At 43.4% G+C, this 17,013-nt stretch overlaps 1 protein-coding gene across 4 annotated transcripts in view; it reads left to right on the top strand.

Moving 5' to 3' along the window:
• DAB1 (DAB adaptor protein 1) overlaps nucleotides 1-17,013 on the top strand; it is a 1,288,157-nt gene that overhangs the window by 602,994 nt on the left and 668,150 nt on the right. For all 4 annotated transcript variants that reach the window (XM_053575146.1, XM_053575152.1, XM_053575151.1 and 1 more), the window contains exon 3: nucleotides 10,011-10,083. The gene's annotated coding sequence lies outside the window, so the exon portion shown is untranslated. The remainder of the gene's footprint in view (nucleotides 1-10,010; nucleotides 10,084-17,013) is intronic.

Raw genomic sequence — 17,013 nt, 5'->3', positions numbered from 1 at the left:
GGGGCTTGTGCCTGCAGGGAGCATCTGGGGATGTCACATCGTGGGGCAAAGGAGCTTTCACACAGGAGCTTCCTGGAATCCTGTCCTCAGAAAGGCTGTTGCATAAAGGGGTGGACGTGGGAGAACAGGGCTGGAGTGCCTAGAAGGAGAATGTCCAGGATTTGGGGCAAGCTTTGTAGAAGCATTGGAAGTCACAGCCCACAGGCCCGGATTCCAGCCGGAGTAAGAGTGAAGCACGGACGGAGCTGGGAGACCAACAGGCAGACGAGAGACCCTGGGGCATTGCAAGGTGTGAGAGCAGAGGGACTAGAAATGCAGGAAAACCCAGAATCATTGCAACAAATAGGGAAGTAGTGCCAAAGTTTGGTTTGGTGCTTTTTTGTTTTGTTTTAGTTTTTCATTGGCTTTCACGTAAAGTACCTGGACTTCCCTCCCAGGTGGCCTGTTCTCTCACACTAGGCAATACTTTGGCACTGTTTACCTAGCTGTTCTCATTGGGTTGGGTCTATTACCAGGGTCCAAAAATGTGTCTGGAATATAAAAAGGGCTCAATAAACATTTGTTAAATGGGAATAAATGCATGGATGGCTAAACAAGTGGACAGGGAAGTGAGTCTGTCAGTGACTGCACTCCAAGACCCAGGACAGGATGACATTCATCTGAGTCTTTGATGTAACGAACACAACCCAACCAGAGATAACCTCTTCAAACATTTATTTTTATTATAAAATCATTCAACAGGCCAAAGAAGTATCCAGTATAAAAGTATCTAACTCCTCTCGATGAATCTTTCTGTCATATCCGTGCACTCCCCACATATGAACATACCCACCTGGGGTGCAGGTGCAGCGTGGCAGTACCCTGACCCAGATAGCCCTCGGCTTGCTTAGTGGCTGCCTTGCAGTTGGGAATGTTGTCACCGTCTTGGCTGCTGCTGAGCTGCCACATTAGATACAGTATGAGGGCTCTTGTTGCATCAAGTTCCAAATCTCTGGCTAGGGACTAGCCAGAACATTCAGAAGGAGGTGGCCCATGAAGCTCAGGATACTCACTCTTTGAAACAGGGAACCCCCATCCTGTGATGGTTCCCTTCCTAGTTTACAGCTCACACTTTACTGTGGTTGGATGTATGCAAATGAGCAAACCCTAGATATAATTAGTATTCCAGTCAGCTCGGCTACTCCCGCCCAATGGGCTGTAGAGTTCTGGGGATATGCAAATGAGGAAACCCTAATACGCTGAGGCTGCTTCTGTCCTGTGGCTTCACCAGGACACAGGCAACAGAGCTCATCCTGCTGATGATAAAGGCCCAGCCCCAGAACAGGGACTTGTGGCTTAATTCACATACTTACCCTCTTGTCTTGCGTCCTCAAACTTTTTAAACAGGGGGCCAGTTTACTGTCCCTCAGACCGTTGGAGGGCTGGACTATAGTTTAAAAAAAAACCTATGAACAAATTCCTATGCTCGCTGCACAGATTTTATTTTGAAGTAAAAAAACAAAACGGAAACAAATATAATCACGCAGCCTCATGTGGCCCGCGGGCCGCAATTTGAGGACCCCTGCTCTAGATGGTTCAGACAGGAACCTAGAGAGGCTGGGGTTCTGGTGCCCCAGCATATGCTTGTCTTAAAGATCTTTTGCAAATACATAGGGTTATTTGTCTAACAAGCCTAATTATAAGGCCTGCCGTTTATTTCATGCCTGCCACACACAGGTCACACTACACTAAGGTCTTTCAGTAAAGGACTTAATGTCACAACAAATCTGCAACTGCATATTCTCCCATTTTAAAGTGAAGGAAGTGAAGTTTAGAAAGAGAAAATAACTTGGCTAGAATCACAGGGCCCATTGTGTTAATAAGTAAATATACTGAATTCTCTTGTAAAGGAGTGGTGACATCCACCCAAGATGTAAAAGCAAACCGACTTCCCAGAGCAACTATCTGCTGACTGACTTACTCAATGAATTGAAAAGACAGATAGCACTCACAAAATTCTAGCTGTGTAAAACCTACAGCTTATAAAACATCTGTGTTTTCTGGGAGCTGTGCTTGAAAACTCTGGGTTTATTCCCAAATCTCCAGAAGCAGAAACTTTTCTAGGCTTCCAGACGCTCTCAGCTAACAGACTGAAGTCTCGTTCTGAGTTCGAAGGCCTGTACCGTGAGAAAGGTACAAGAAGGGGCCAGGCCACAGGCCCTGTGCTCAGACCCCCCTTCTAGGGGACTAAGAGTGTCTTGAGCAGTTCGGGCAGCTGAATGCAACGAGAGCCCTCATGCTGCACCTAATCTGCAGTGGCAGCTCAGCAGCAGCCAAGATGGTGACAGCATTCGCAGCTGCAAGGTAGCCACTAGGCAAGCAGAGGGCTCATCTGGGTCAGGGTACTGCCACGCTGCACCTGCACCCCAGGTGGGTACATTCATATGTGGCGAGTGCACGGATAAGCCAGAAAGATTACTCGAGAGGAGTTAAACAGCAAACATTCACGTCTCCCGTTTCTGGAAGCTGGTAGTCTGAGACCAGGGCCACAGCACCGTCCGTTTCTAGTGAGAGCCCTCTCTGCATCCCAGACAGCTGACTTCTCCTTACACCCTCACATAGTAGAAAGAATGCAGAGGGTCTCTGGGATCCCTTTTATAAGGATTCTACCTCCACTCCTGAGGGCCGTCCACTCTCATGACCCAATTACCTCCCAAGGGCCCTACGTCCAGGTACCATCCATTAGATCAATGTTTTTCAAACTTTTTTTTATCTCATAGCACACTTGAACCTATAGTTAAACTTCCACAGCACACTTTAATTATGTGGATCCAAAAAAAAAGTGTAAAAAGAAACAATATATTTACTATGCTTTGAACTTCTTTCAAAAATAATTTAATTAACGATCTTTAAAATTTTTTGCAGCACACGTAAAATCCTCTCATGGCACACAGTATCCTACAGGCACACCTGCTGCAAATCGCTGCAGTAGGGGTTAGGATTTTGACACGTGAATGGAGGAGAGAGTGACAAACATATGGACCATTGCAAATAGCTCTAACTCTCTAGTGTGTGTTTAAAAGAACTAACTTTGGTCCTGTTGGATTTTTAGCGTATGCCTTAGACCAGGCACTGACGTCTGAGGATCCCCTGTCCCTGGGTCCTGTCTCTTCATGGCATCTAATACTGTCCAACGTCCTCTGTACTTAAACATGTGTCTGTTTATTGTCTGTCTCCACCCTCTGCAATTTAAGCTCCATGGGGACAGGAATATCAGTTTAGTTTGTATTTTTGTTTGTTTGTTTGTTTTTGTTTTTGGCCGGGTTTGAACCCGCCACCTCTGGTATATGGGTCCAGCACCCTACTCCTTAAGCCACAGGCGCCGCCCAGTTTAGTTTGTTTTTAAATCCCCTAGTAGTCAAACCAGTGTTTGGCAGTCAGGCTCTCAAATGTTTATGAATGAACAATGGTGATGGATGGCTGGTTAGAGGGATGAGGGAGGGTGGATAATATGGGTAGGTGCATGGGTGCATGGATAATGGATAGATGGGTGAACATACCTTATTAGCTATGAAAATTTAGGGTACAATTATATAATTAAGATAGCATGGGCACAAGGGTAGAAAACTAGAGCAGGGGACCAAGCTGTAGAGCCCCCGAGTAGACAGTGTGGATGTGCCATCTTTGAACGTGATTGCTATTTCATTGGAAATCAACGTAGAAATGAGGAACTACAGTGTAAATGGTATCAGGACTGTGCATATTTATACACAAAAAGTACTGCATCCTTGTGTCCCGTGAACGCCATCAATTCCAAGTGGATTAAATATGAAAGGCATAAAAACTTTAAAAGGAACTATAGTTCTGTTTCCTATAAAATATAAATATAATATAAGAAGACATAATATTATGAAAATATAATAGTATGATATAATATTAAATATATGTAATAATTATAATATGATATTAAATATATTATCTATAATAATTATAATATTAAAGAAAAATACAATATGTTTTCTTTCATTATGAAAAATTCTCCAGTGAACATTTGACGATGTGAATTTTGCACACCGTTTTACTTTGCAATTGATTTTAGATGTACGCTTGCTATCTACAGTATGTCAACGGTTGTAAACTGCAAGCTAAAATAGCTGATTATAGAGCTCTGCATGATGGTTCTACATGTTTCCCTAAATAATCCCTGTTCTATATCTGAAAAGCATAGATTTACTTACATCCTTTTTGAACCGGCACAGCAGACTCTCAAGTAGAGATCACTGTCTTCCAACACAATAAAAATGAATTCCTTTCTTTTACTTCAAAGAAACAACCATTAAATCAAACAACAACAACAACAAAACCACTTTAAAAGAAACTATAGGTCTGTTTTATACCCTGACCCAGGTATAGGAAAGAATGAATTGAATAAAATAAAGAAGAACGTATCTTAAGGGAAAGTACTAATATATTTTATGACATCAAAAGTTAAAAATGTGTATTTGTCACTATACACAAACGGAAAACACAAAAACAAGCATCAGATTGGGAAAAATATTTGCGACATATAAAATTCCCCAAAATGTTGGAATATTAGAATGTATTTGTATCTAATACCTAAAAATCAAGATAGAACAGAATTATCACAGGCTTCTATGTACCACCACATATCTTAGCCAAATGTTCCCATTTTTTCTGTTTCTTCTCTTTAGCGTGAGTGCTCTTTCCAGAACTTGTGCCCACGCCAATTCCAGAGCTTTGCTAAATGTCACTTTCTGGTGATGTCTTCTAAAATTGCCCTGTTCAAAATTGAACTTTCACCCCAGAAACTCTTCATTTCTTTTCCCTATTTCTCCTTCTTCCGTGGCACATGTAACTATCTGGCATGCGATGTGTTTTGTGCTTTTATTTTTTCTTCGTGTGTGTTGTTTCCTTCCTGTAACAACTCAACTGGAAAATGGGCTCATAAAAAAGCAAACGACAGACGGGGAAACTAAATGACCAATTAAAATACAAAAGAATGTGCAGTCTCACTAGTAATGAGAGAAATGCATGCTACACCACAGTGAGAGATGTCCTATCTATGTGATGGAAAAAATTACGCCTGTGGCTCAGTTGGTAGGGCGCCGGCCCCATATACCAAGGGTGGCAGGTTCAAACCCGGCCCCGGCCAAACTGCAACCAAAAAATAGCCGGGCGTTGTGGCGGACGCCTGTAGTCCCAGCTACTCGGGAGGCTGAGGCAAGAGAATTGCTTAAGCCCAGGAGTTGGAGGTTGCTGTGAGCTGTGTGACGCCACGGCACTCTACCGAGGGCAGTAAAGTGAAACTCTGTCTCTACAAAAAAAAAAAAACTTTGACAATACCATATGCTAGTAATGATGTGAACGAATGGTGATTAGTACGAATGTGACTGTTAACTTTGTAGAGCAATTGGCAACATCCCATAATTTTAAAGATGCATATCCTCTAAGAGAAATCTCATACATCTGTGCCTAATGAATATACAATGTCCACTGCCGCATTATTTGTATTAGCACAATTTGGAAGCCTCCCAAATGTCAATCAATATGGATAATTAAGCCAATATATAAAATTCTATTCAAACGTTAAAAAATTACATGTAATTGTATCAACGTGTTCAAATAACACTGGGGAAAGTAAGCAGACTTCAGATGGCTGCCTACCTACATTTACACAAAGTTTTAAAATGTGAAAACCAGTGCTATATATTGTTTATGGATGCAAATATATAGGAGAAGCGGAAAACACGCATGAGAATTTAAGACAGTAGTTATCTTCCTAGAATTGGGGAGCAGCGTACAGAACACTTTGCTTATACCTACAGTGTTTTATTTGAAAAAGAAAAGATTTGAGTGAAATAGGCAAAATGCTAATATCTGACCAGGTTGGGTATCAGTACATAGATTTTTTTATCATAATTATGTCTATATTCAACTATATGCCTACAATATTTAATTAGAAAATAAGTAGAAGGTTGCTTAACTATAAGGAAATAAAATTCAAGACAGCATTTCAAATAATATAGTGTGACAAAGTAAGATTGTAAACTGAACTTCGTTGTGAATCAAATCCTGGGTACAAAACTGTATTCATTGTCTCCTTTTTATGATAATTAATAAGATTAGACTTTGGAACCAGATACTCTGGGTTTGAATCTTGGCTCAGAAACTTATTAAGTGTTTAAAATTGGGTGTCAGTTTCCACTTTTTTTTTTTTTTTTGCAGTTTTGGCCGGGGCCGTGTTTGAACCTGCCACCTCCGGTATGTGGGGCTGGCACTCTACTCCTTGAGCCACAGGCGCTGCCCTCAGTTTCCACTTTTGTTAAGTGGAAAATAAACACAATAGAGAGTAGAAAGGCAGCAGAGAAAATAGAATTGGAGTTGGTTCTTTAAAAAGATGAACAAAATTCACAAACCTGTATCTAGAGTGACTGAGAGAAAAAAGAGAAGAATGAAATGTCTAAAATCAGAAATGAAAGACAGGACATTACTACCAATTTTACAGAAATAAAAAGGATTATAAAGTGGAAAAATAGGAAGGACCTCCTCATGACAAATATTATGAGGATGAAATGAAGTAAGATTAGTATAATGCTTAGTGTACTTCATGGCATATGCTGCAAAGGAAAGCAGGTGTGTGCTTAACAGCGTCAGGTGATTATGTAAGAAAACGTGAGTTTGAACCCTCAGTTGAATTCTGGGCATTCTCATTTTGTTTGTTTGTTTAGTTTTGTTTTACAATAACCCTATCAGGTGGGTGTTGTTATTATTCCACTTTATATATAAGAAAACCAAAACCATAAGGAGGTCAAATAATTTGTCCAAGATTCCCAAACTCTTTTTTTTTTTATTAAATCATAGCTGTGTACATGAATGCAATCATGGGGTACAACGCACTGGTTTCATATACAATTTGAAATATTTTCATCACACTGGTTAACATAGCCTTCACGGCATTTTCTTAGTTATTGTGTTAAGACATTTACATTCTACATTTAGTAAATTTCACATGTACCCTTATAAGATGCACCATACGTGTGGTCCCACCAATGACCCTCCCTCCACCCATCTTCCCTCCTCCCCTCCCCTCCCTCTCCCCTTTCCCCTTCTTCTTGGGCTATAAGTCATATGAAAGCTATAAATTGGTCATTTTCTTTCATTCTTGAGATACTTTGCTAAAAAGAATATGTTCCAGCTCCATCCATGTAAACAGAAAAGAGGTGAAGTCTCCATATTTTTTAAGGCTGCATAATATTCCATGGTGTACATATACCACCATTTATTAATCCATTCATGGGTTGATGGGCACTTGGTTTTCTTCCATGACTTAGCAATTATGAATTGGGCTGCAATAAACATTCTGGTACAAATATCTTTGTTATAGTGTGATTTTTGGTCTTCTGAATATATACCTAGTAGAGGAATTGTAGGATCAAATGGCAGGTCTATTTTTAGATCCCTAAGTGTTCTCCAAACATCTTTCCAAAAGGAACGTACTAGTTTGCATTCCCACCAGCAGTGCAGAAGTGTTCCCTTTTCTCCACATCCATGCCAACATCTATGATTTTGGGATTTTGTGATGTGGGCTGATTCCCTAACTCTTAAAAGGCAGAGATGGGACTCAAACCAGGTCTACCTCCAGAGAAATGTAATTATAAATTAGTATCCTGGCAATATTTCATTAGTTTTATGAGCAGGCTAAATTGAATTTCTATAAAGCACTACAATATCTATCCTGTAACTTGTTTTTTCTTAAACAAGGAGTCAACCAGCCATTGCTGATTAAAACTAATAACAAGCATCTACTTAGTTTATGTATATATAACTCCAAATGTTTAAAGTGACCAACTTATTGTAATGGGATATTGCTACTAGATAAATGTTCCCGCCTTCAACAGATTCGTAGTCTTAGAATACACTGGAAGTTCACCAGGCTGTGATATTCCATTATGACGATGATGGGGTTTCTTTAACCATAGGCTCTTTCTTTCTCAGTTTTACTGTCTTCTCTGAAAAATTGCTACCTCTCTGCTTTCCGTCTTCTTGTATCTTCTGTGAATCCAAATGGAATGTCACTTTTTATTGTCACTGATTATTCTGAATGAACAGTTTTCCTAATGTAATTTTAGTCGAGTCAGCTCATTGATTAAGTCTTTTGTTCATTCACTTGCTCATTTCTTCCTGTAAGCAGCAGACATTGACTGAAAACTATGCCAGTGTCTGGGCCAGAATCTTGGGAAGCAAAAGGAGGAAGGAAAAGGGAAAAGAGAGGAGGGAGGGAGAACAGGAAGCTCTGACCGGATGGACACACTGCAAGAGTGTACAGCACCCCTCCAGGAGGAAGGGCCCAACTGCCTCAACTACAACTTGAACTTCACCTTAGAAACGCAAACAACAGGACCTAATCATTTGTACCCTCATCATAATCTGAATTTTAAACAAAAGTCATAATAACTTCATCGGAGGAGCTCACAACTGATGGGAGGCAGAGACCTAAATGCACAACTCCCTTGCAGAGTGTTATCCTCAGAATGGGGGTATTTCTGGGGAATAGGGAGTCCCCAACTAAATAATAGTGGGGGGAAGAGATACAGAAATTGTGATATTACAGCTGGTGCTTCTATTTGTTTCTTTTATACCCAGAAAAAGTAATGCATGGTCTTGGTAGAAAATTTGGAAAGTATAAACAAGAGAAAAATAATTTGTAATCAACCTACAAAGATAACCACTGTTGGCGGCGCCTATAGCTCAGCAGCTAGGGTGCCAGCCACATACCCCCGAGCTGGCCGGTTCGAATCCAGCCCAGGCCTGCCAAACAACAATGACAACTACAACCAAAAAATAGCCGGATGCTGTGGCGGGCTCCTGTAGTCCCAGCTACTTGGGAGGCTGAGGCAAGAGAATCGCTTAAGTCCAAGAGTTTGAACTTGCTGTGAGCTGTGACACCACAAAGGTGACAAAGTGAGATTCTGTCTCAAAAAAAAAAAGAAAGAAAAAAGATAACTGCTGTTGTTTTTTAAGACTAGCTTTTACATAGACAAGCTCAAGTTTTAGCAACAATTTTGAGATACTATACAAACTATACTTCCTATGTCTTGAAAATGTTTGACATTATTTGTATTATGAGCGTACTATTACCCGTGCCGAGGTTTACTTTACCATTCCTCCATCGGTTTCCCTCTTACGAATAACACCACGATAAATATCGTTGTGCATAAATATAGGTCTGCATGGGTGATTGTTTCCTTAAGAAGGAATTCAGGAGGGGAATTACAGATTAAAGGCTATGATCATTTTTAAGATTCTTGACATTTCCTCCAGTGCCTGCTTCTTTGCGATTCCAAGGCAGGAGCTCAAGCCGTTAAGAGAGTCAGATGAATTACAAATGTGAAGAATTTCTTTAAAAATTCTTAACACTCATTTGTGTCTGTGTAGATGGGTAGGTATGTGCCGCCGTGCTGTGTCTCAGGAAGACACGTGTACACACACACATAAGACGTGTGTACACACACACAAGATGCGTGTACACACACACACAAGACGTGTGTACACACACATAAGACACGTGTACACACACAAGACGCGTGTACACACACATATGATGCGTGTACACACACACACAAGATGCGTGTACACACACACACACACACACACACACGCCCTGTCTCCCTCCTACAAGGCCTTCTGCTGCTTGCCTTTCCTTACAACAGTCTGTGTTTGCTTGTTTTTGTCAGTCATATTTTTTTCTTTTCTTTTCTTTTTTTTGCAGTTTTTGGCCAGGGCCGAGTTTGAACGCGCCACCTCCCGTATATGGGGCCGGCTCCCTACTCCTTGAGCCACAGGCACCGCCCAGTCATATTTTTCTTTTCCCCATATCTGAAGTTTCAGTGTCTAACATCCGGTAGGAAGTTAGTATAGATTTCCTGAGTGAGAGAGGCAGAGAAGAAAAAACAAGACCGTTAAATAATGAATGTTTACTTTTTTTAATATCATGTTTTGTTTGCTTTCAGCATTCTGCAAGACATGGTGGGGAGCCCTTGCTCCACGTCTTCATGACTGAAGAACTCTTTTGCACAACACAAGGTAAAGATTTGAGTCTGGCAGGGTCTTGCTGGTGGCAAGGAAAACTTTATCTTTGGGGAAAATGCTTACAGACGTCTTCTGGGTTCTCTTGAAGTGATGACTTTTGTGTTTTGTGTTTCTCCATGGAAGGGTCCACGGGGCCTCTGGACCTCTGGGATTGGTGCTTGTCTCTGGTCTGTTTGTGGTTAGAGAAAGAGAATATTGATTCTTCTTCACCTTCTCTTTAAGTACCTAGTAAATGTCATCAGGACCCTTAAGTTTTCCAGACTGTATTTTAGCCTTAGCTTCTAGCGGATTAGCTCAGAATGGTTTGACTTTAAACAGAACTTCCTGGTGGCTCATGCCTGTAATCCTAGCACTCTGGGAGGCCGAGGCAGTGGGTTGCCTGAGCTCATGCATTCAAGACTAGTGTGAGCCAGAGCAAGACCCTGTCTCTACTAAAAATAGAAAAACTGAGGCAAGAGGATCGCTTGAGCCTGAGTTGGAGGTTGCTGTGAGCTATGACACCACAGCACTCAACCCAGGGCAACAGCTTGAGACTATGTCTCAAAAAAAAAAAAGGGAGGGGAGCACCTGTGGCTCAAGGAGTAGGGAGCCAGCCCCACATACTGGAGGTGGTGAGTTCAAGCTGGCCCCGGCCAAAAACTATAACCAAAAACATAAATAAATAAATTAATAATAATAATAATAAATAGAATTTCGTTAGCTTTATTTACCAAATGCCTCCCCTTTAAACATATTTACCAACAGAAGAAATCATTCTCAGTTCTTGAAAATAAAGTCAAATCACAGGTAAGATAAATTTTCTACGTTGAAAATATGCTTGGAGATTAACGAGCCTCCAGGGCATGTGCTGTTATTTTGAGGTCCTCAACTTTTAAATGATGTCATTGCTGAATTATGGACTTCATACAGGAGCCAGGAAGGCACAGTTGAAAGCATATTCTTTTGACAAATTATAAGCATTCATTCCAATAGCTGTTTCTTGTTTACCGGGGATATTGCTGAATGAATCATACACTAGTGGATGGATGTGTCTTCCGACACTTTTAATTAGCAGCTTTGCCTATTAGGATGAACAGAGTGTAGTTTTTCTGCCATAGATTACTCCTGACCCCCCTACACCCACCAAATGGAATAGAAATCTTATTCTCCACAAGGTAATATTCATCTCTTGCCCAGCCAGACAAGCATAGAAAATTAAACAATGGTCCATTAAAAAGCCCAGATCATGTATTTATCATTTCCAGTTTATGTGAGTTTGCAAGGAAAATACAAGTGGGAGCTATTTGTTATGGGACCTTGGGGAACCGTGGGATGGGAGAGGGAGCAGGGAGGCTAGAAGATCTGAGACTTGTAAAAATTCATTAAAATATGAGGCGCTATTGGAGACAGAGGAAATTAATTACTCCGAAGGACTCAAATGTCACTACTCATTTAAGTGACCCAGCGAGGAGGCTGAGAAACCTTTTTTCTAAGGGATTCTGTAGAAGGTAGGGACTGGGGTTCTTTAGCTGTCCGTTTGTGCATTTCCTTGGTGGCTTATTGACGTTGAGCTGACTTGCGCTCCAGCCTCCCCTAATGAGCAGAGTTAAATGGGAAATGGGGGTTGGGGGGAGGGAACACGCGTCCTCACCGACTCACAGGCTGGCCACATTATTCTTATGAGCTCCCGGGCCGTGTAAGTAACTGCCTGACCAGGGGAAGCTCGTGATTTAGCACGGTGGGGAGAAGAGGCAGATCGTTTGATGCTGGACTGAGCTTGATCTTTTATTATGGCTTTTCCATCCACAAAGCTATTCTCTGAGGTGGAGTGAATTTGGAAAGACAAATTAAGATTTTCTGCCTAAGGAAGACTGGGGAGCAGTAGCTTCTGAACACAGTCATCTTTTCTAGATTGCCTGTCTAATAAATCTCTCTAATGCATTCAGCCTATAGACAGAGGTTGGAAATATATAGATATGTGATCACTTAAAAGTTTAAAATCAGTGCGCACCCGGAGTAACGGGGTAAAGGCTTTCTCGGGTACGCACCTTACCTGGACTTAAGAAGCCAATGTTTTATTCCTAACTCTGCCTCTAAGTATCTGTGAGGGCCTACCCAAGTCACCACAGTCATTTCAGCCTCTGTTGGATTATTTATAAAGCGGGAACAACAGTATCTATCGTCTCTGATTGTTAAGAAGATCATTGTGCCCCAAAGAGCTTTGAAGGATGGAAATATCATCTCTGTGCATGGTGTCTTTATCACTGACTGGCTTATTCTGTTGTCAAGGTCTTTGTTTTTTTTTTTTTTTTTTTTTTTTTTTTTATTGTTGGGGATTCATTGAGGGTACAATAAGCCAGGTTACACTGATTGCAATTGTTAGGTAAAGTCCCTCTTGCAATCATGTCTTGCCCCCATAAAGTGTGACACACACCAAGGCCCCACCCCCCTCTCTCCATCCCTCTTTCTGCTTCCCCCCCCATAACCTTAATTGTCATTACATTTGGGCAACTCTGGTCAACCTTCCTGCGTAAGCCAAGGCCACAGGGCTCCGTAGCGTTTACCTGGCTTATTTAACCAGGAGCAGTTGATCCACACGACAAAGTAGATAGAACAGATGTTGCTCTAGGGCAGTGATTTTCAACTGTTGTGCCACGGCACACTGGTATGCTATGAAAGGACCCTATGTGTGCTAAAAAAAAAATGTTTAAAGATCAATAATTGGCTTGGGGTCCATAGCACAGTGGTTATGGCACCAGCCACATATACCTAGGCTTGGCAGTGGGGGTGGGGTGTCAAGCCTGGCCTGGGCCTGCTAAAACAACAATGACAACTGCAACAAAAAATAGCCAATTGTTGTGGTGAGCACCTGTAGTCCCAGCTACATGGGAGGCTGAGGCAAGAGAATCGCTTAAGCCCAAGAGTTTGGGGTTGCCGTGAGCTGTGCCAGCACAGTACTCTACCGAGGGCAACATAACGAGACTGTCTCAAAAACAAATAAAATAAAGATCATTAATTAGGGGTGGTGCCTGTGGCTCAGTGAGTAGGGCGCCAGCCCCATATGCCGAGGGTGGCGGGTTCAAGCCCAGCCCCGGCCAAACTGCAACCAAAAAATAATAGCCGAGCGTTGTGGCGGGCGCCTGTAGTCCCAGCTGCTCGGGAGGCTGAGGCAAGAGAATCGCGTAAGCCCAAGAGTTAGAGGTTGCTGTGAGCCGTGTGACGCCACAGCACTCTACCCGAGGGCGGTACAGTGACACTCTGTCTCTACAAAAAAAATAAATAAATAAATAAAAAAGATCATTAATTAAATTATTTTAAGGCCATTCAAAGCACAGTAAGTATATTCTTTCTTTTACTCTCTTTTTGTTTTGATCAACATAATTTTAGTGTACTGTGGAAGTTTAACTATAGGTTCAAGTGTGCCGTGAGATTAAAAAAGGTTGCAAAAAAACTGCTCTAAGGGTTTCTTTATGGAGAGACTATTCACATGGTTAAAAGAATTTTAATGTGAAACGTAGCCTTGGAGGAGGCTGGAGCCCTGGGTGTTCACCTCCAGGGGCAGCACCAAGGAGCTGCCCCTTCTCCGGTTGGAAAGCATCTGTGCCTCTGAAGTGCAGACACATCTCGCAGTTGAAGGTGTGTGATCACTGATGAACCCATGCATCCTCCAAGGTAGCAGAGATGTTTGAAGGTTACTCAGCTGCTCTTAGAAAGAGATGATGATGAACAGAACAAGAGTCAGTGGAGATGCAAAAGGGCTTTGAGGAGCCTTGGAAGGAAGGGATCCGCAGCGTCAGTGGGCAGGGTGTGTACGTGCAGGAAACTGAGACTCTACAATTTGGGGTGTGTCCCAGGTGCTTGTGATGTCATAAATGTAAACGTGGAAAAGCAGAGAATACATCCCTCTCCCTGAGGAGCTCAGAAAGGTAGAGAATTAGAGTCACACACAGCATCCGCGATGCTGGGGAGTGGGCTGAGGGCAGGTGCTGTTTGGGCTGGACCTCGAATGAGGAGCAGCTGTGCTGGTTGAGAAGGGGCTCGAGGCAGACATACCCCAGAGCACCTGCCTGAGCCACAGTTGCCCAGAGAGACACACACTTGGCCTGACCAGCATGCCCTCAGCGACCTTCAAATGCTCCCAGGCTGCCATTGTCGCCTGGAAGTGGCCCTGGGGAACACCTGCTCATCACCCTTGCAGTGGCCCAGAAGCCTGTGCTGAGAAGGCTCAGAACACGTTATGAGTAGTTGCCAAAGCCACTGTCCTCATTCCTGGATATTCTTTTGAGGGGATTTTTCTGTTCTGTTTTCTTCTGCTTTTTGCCACTTACCTTTCTAAATGGCCAGAACATCTTCAGTTGACATGACCGAGCTGTTGGCTGTTGATTGCGTGGTGTTGATTTGGTTTGTCCCTCTCCGAATTCATTTCTATTCATTTCCAGCCGTCATAGCTCAGGCCCCATGACTTTCCCATCTGAGCAGCGAGACAGCAATGAGAGCGGGCCGTGACCTCTTGCTGTTCTGACCCCCCTTCCTCCACCTGCTCACGGCATCCCTGTGGTGCCTCCCGTAGTCTCCAGGATGCCCCCTTGTGCATTTTTATTTTCTCAGATTCCCTCCAGTCACCCTTCTGTCTTCCCTCTTTGCTCTCATGGACTCACACATTCTCTCCCCTGGAGTGGAAGTAGGAGATTCTAGACCTGAGGGGCCCCACAGGGTTCTTAGCCACGTAGTAATTCCCTGCACCATTATCTTCGGTGGTGGTGATGGTGTTACTTTCCTGGATTCAATACCTGCACCAATACACAACAGCTGCCTGACACTGAGCAAATCAATCACTCTAGGCTTCAATTTTCACATCAGTAAAATTAAGCTAACAACGAGACTTACCACACAGCGATTGTTTGTAAGAATGAAATAAGATAATGCATGTCAAAGGGTCTGACACATCATAGACTCTCAATTCATAATGTCAGCTATGATTTTGTTTCTTGAAAAACATGCCCACTACTATAAATCCTGAAAATGCAAAGGGCAGAAATGCTGGTCTTTGGAAACAAGGAAGGCAGAAGCTGAAGAGGCTCTTTTTGACTCCATGGCTCGTCTTGGAGAGTGGAAATCCCTAGGGAGAAAGGTGTTGCCAGCAGCTGCTTCTGTGGGTGCACGGGGAGCCCTCGCTGGCTGGAGAGCGAGCTGAGTGCTGGGCAGTCCGTGTGCCGGGTCTCTCTGCCTCCGCTGGGCCTCTGGTCAGTCCTTTCCCAGCTGTAGTATTCCTTCTCACAGAATGGGGTGGCTTTGTAATATGCCGACTTGGCTCGATGCAACTGCATTACCAACAATTGGGTATCTTGTGTATTTCCAGTTAGATGGGCCACAGGAGATTTCTGGGAGATTTAGAGGACAGGAGGGAGGGAGTAAGCACGCCAGCCCCCAGGGTGTGGCCGATCTGCTGATCCTCACAGGGCTCTGAAGCAGCAGCCGGCCCAGCTGCTCTGCCCTCCCCAGGCCTTCTATCAGCTCCCCCCCCTTCTCCACCTCTGTGTGTTTATCTCCATGACAGAAGGCCCTGGCCGCTACAGGTCACCCACACGAGCAAGTTGGAAAGCTGTGACGGCCAAGGTTCTAGGCAGTCCTCAGGGGGTTCAGCCCACTTACGGGCCCTGGGCTGCTCTGGCCTCCTGCGTCCACATCCGCTTCCCTGCCTGACGGCCTGCCCCTGGGACTTCAGGCTCCAGCATCCAGTGTGAAACAGCAGACTAAAAGACTGATCCACCAGCTCCCACAATTTTAGAAGGTCAAATCCTTCTAGTGAATAAACAATGCATATATATTTACTAAATATGCATATATGTAATTCATTGATTTATGACAGAGACACACGCTGGGCCTGTTAGATTTCTTTGGCAACCAGCATGCACTCAGCGACCTTAAAAGGCTTCAGTGCTGTCATTGTCTCCTGGAAGTGTTCACGAGGACACCTGCCTGTCACCACTAGCCACCCAGGGAGTGGCCCAGAAGATCATGTGTGTGCATGTCCATATAGATAGATGCATGGCTAAGTGTGTAACACACACACACACTCGCACAATCTACTGGTGTTTGCTGCTGCTACTCGGCTTGCACCCCGACTGATTTAGACGATCAGAAGCTTTTTATAATGGAATTCTCTGCTTCATAAGGCAGCCTGTTCCTTTCCTAGCACCCCCTTCCACCAGCTCCCATTCTGTGAGACGGCAGAAAAGAAATTGAACTTGTAATCCAAAGGCGTTTGTCTGCCCAGGGTATCTCCCACTTTCTCCTTAGGACTTCTGCCTCTCTCTGCCATAAATGCCCTCGCAGCCTCTCACAGCTACAGACCTCACGCGTTCCAGGTCCTTCTCTCCAGGTTCTCGTCTTTTGGAACTGCAGACTCAGGCTCTTCACGAAAGTAACTTGGTAAATCTGAGTATGTGAGGGAGGCCCTTATGGACACCCTGTTTCGCCTCTTCCTCCTTTTGGGGCCTTTTGCAGATAATACCTTCACCCCGAATGTTTACCAGGCATAAGTGGCTTAGTGGGGAGGGGAAGGAGTGACCAAATTTAGAGCCATAAGACCTGCGTTTCCATCCAGCTGCCTCAGAGCACTGTCTACATCATCCGTCTATTTAGCTCCTGAGGGACACTAAGGGCCAACAGGCCTGTTGTCCACTGGGGCCTGAGCAAGCAGCTCTGGACATTTGAGGCCCTTGGCACTTAAATGCATCCCGCCCTTCTCAGATGAACTTGTGCTCGGCCCGGGAACTGCTGGTTATAATCAGATGCTGAACTTTAGTATGTGTAATAGAGCAGCAAATCAGGACACTCGTCCTTTTAATGAATAGAAACATTTAGAAATAGTAATAATCTAAATTCTTACACTATTCAGGGTCTACCATGGAAACTTTTTACCTAAATTGTTCCTTGAAGAAG

Source organism: Nycticebus coucang, chromosome 22 (assembly GCF_027406575.1).
Source record: "Nycticebus coucang isolate mNycCou1 chromosome 22, mNycCou1.pri, whole genome shotgun sequence".
NCBI classification, from domain to species: Eukaryota; Metazoa; Chordata; class Mammalia; order Primates; family Lorisidae; genus Nycticebus; species Nycticebus coucang.
This window is presented reverse-complemented; position numbering and strand designations above follow the sequence as displayed.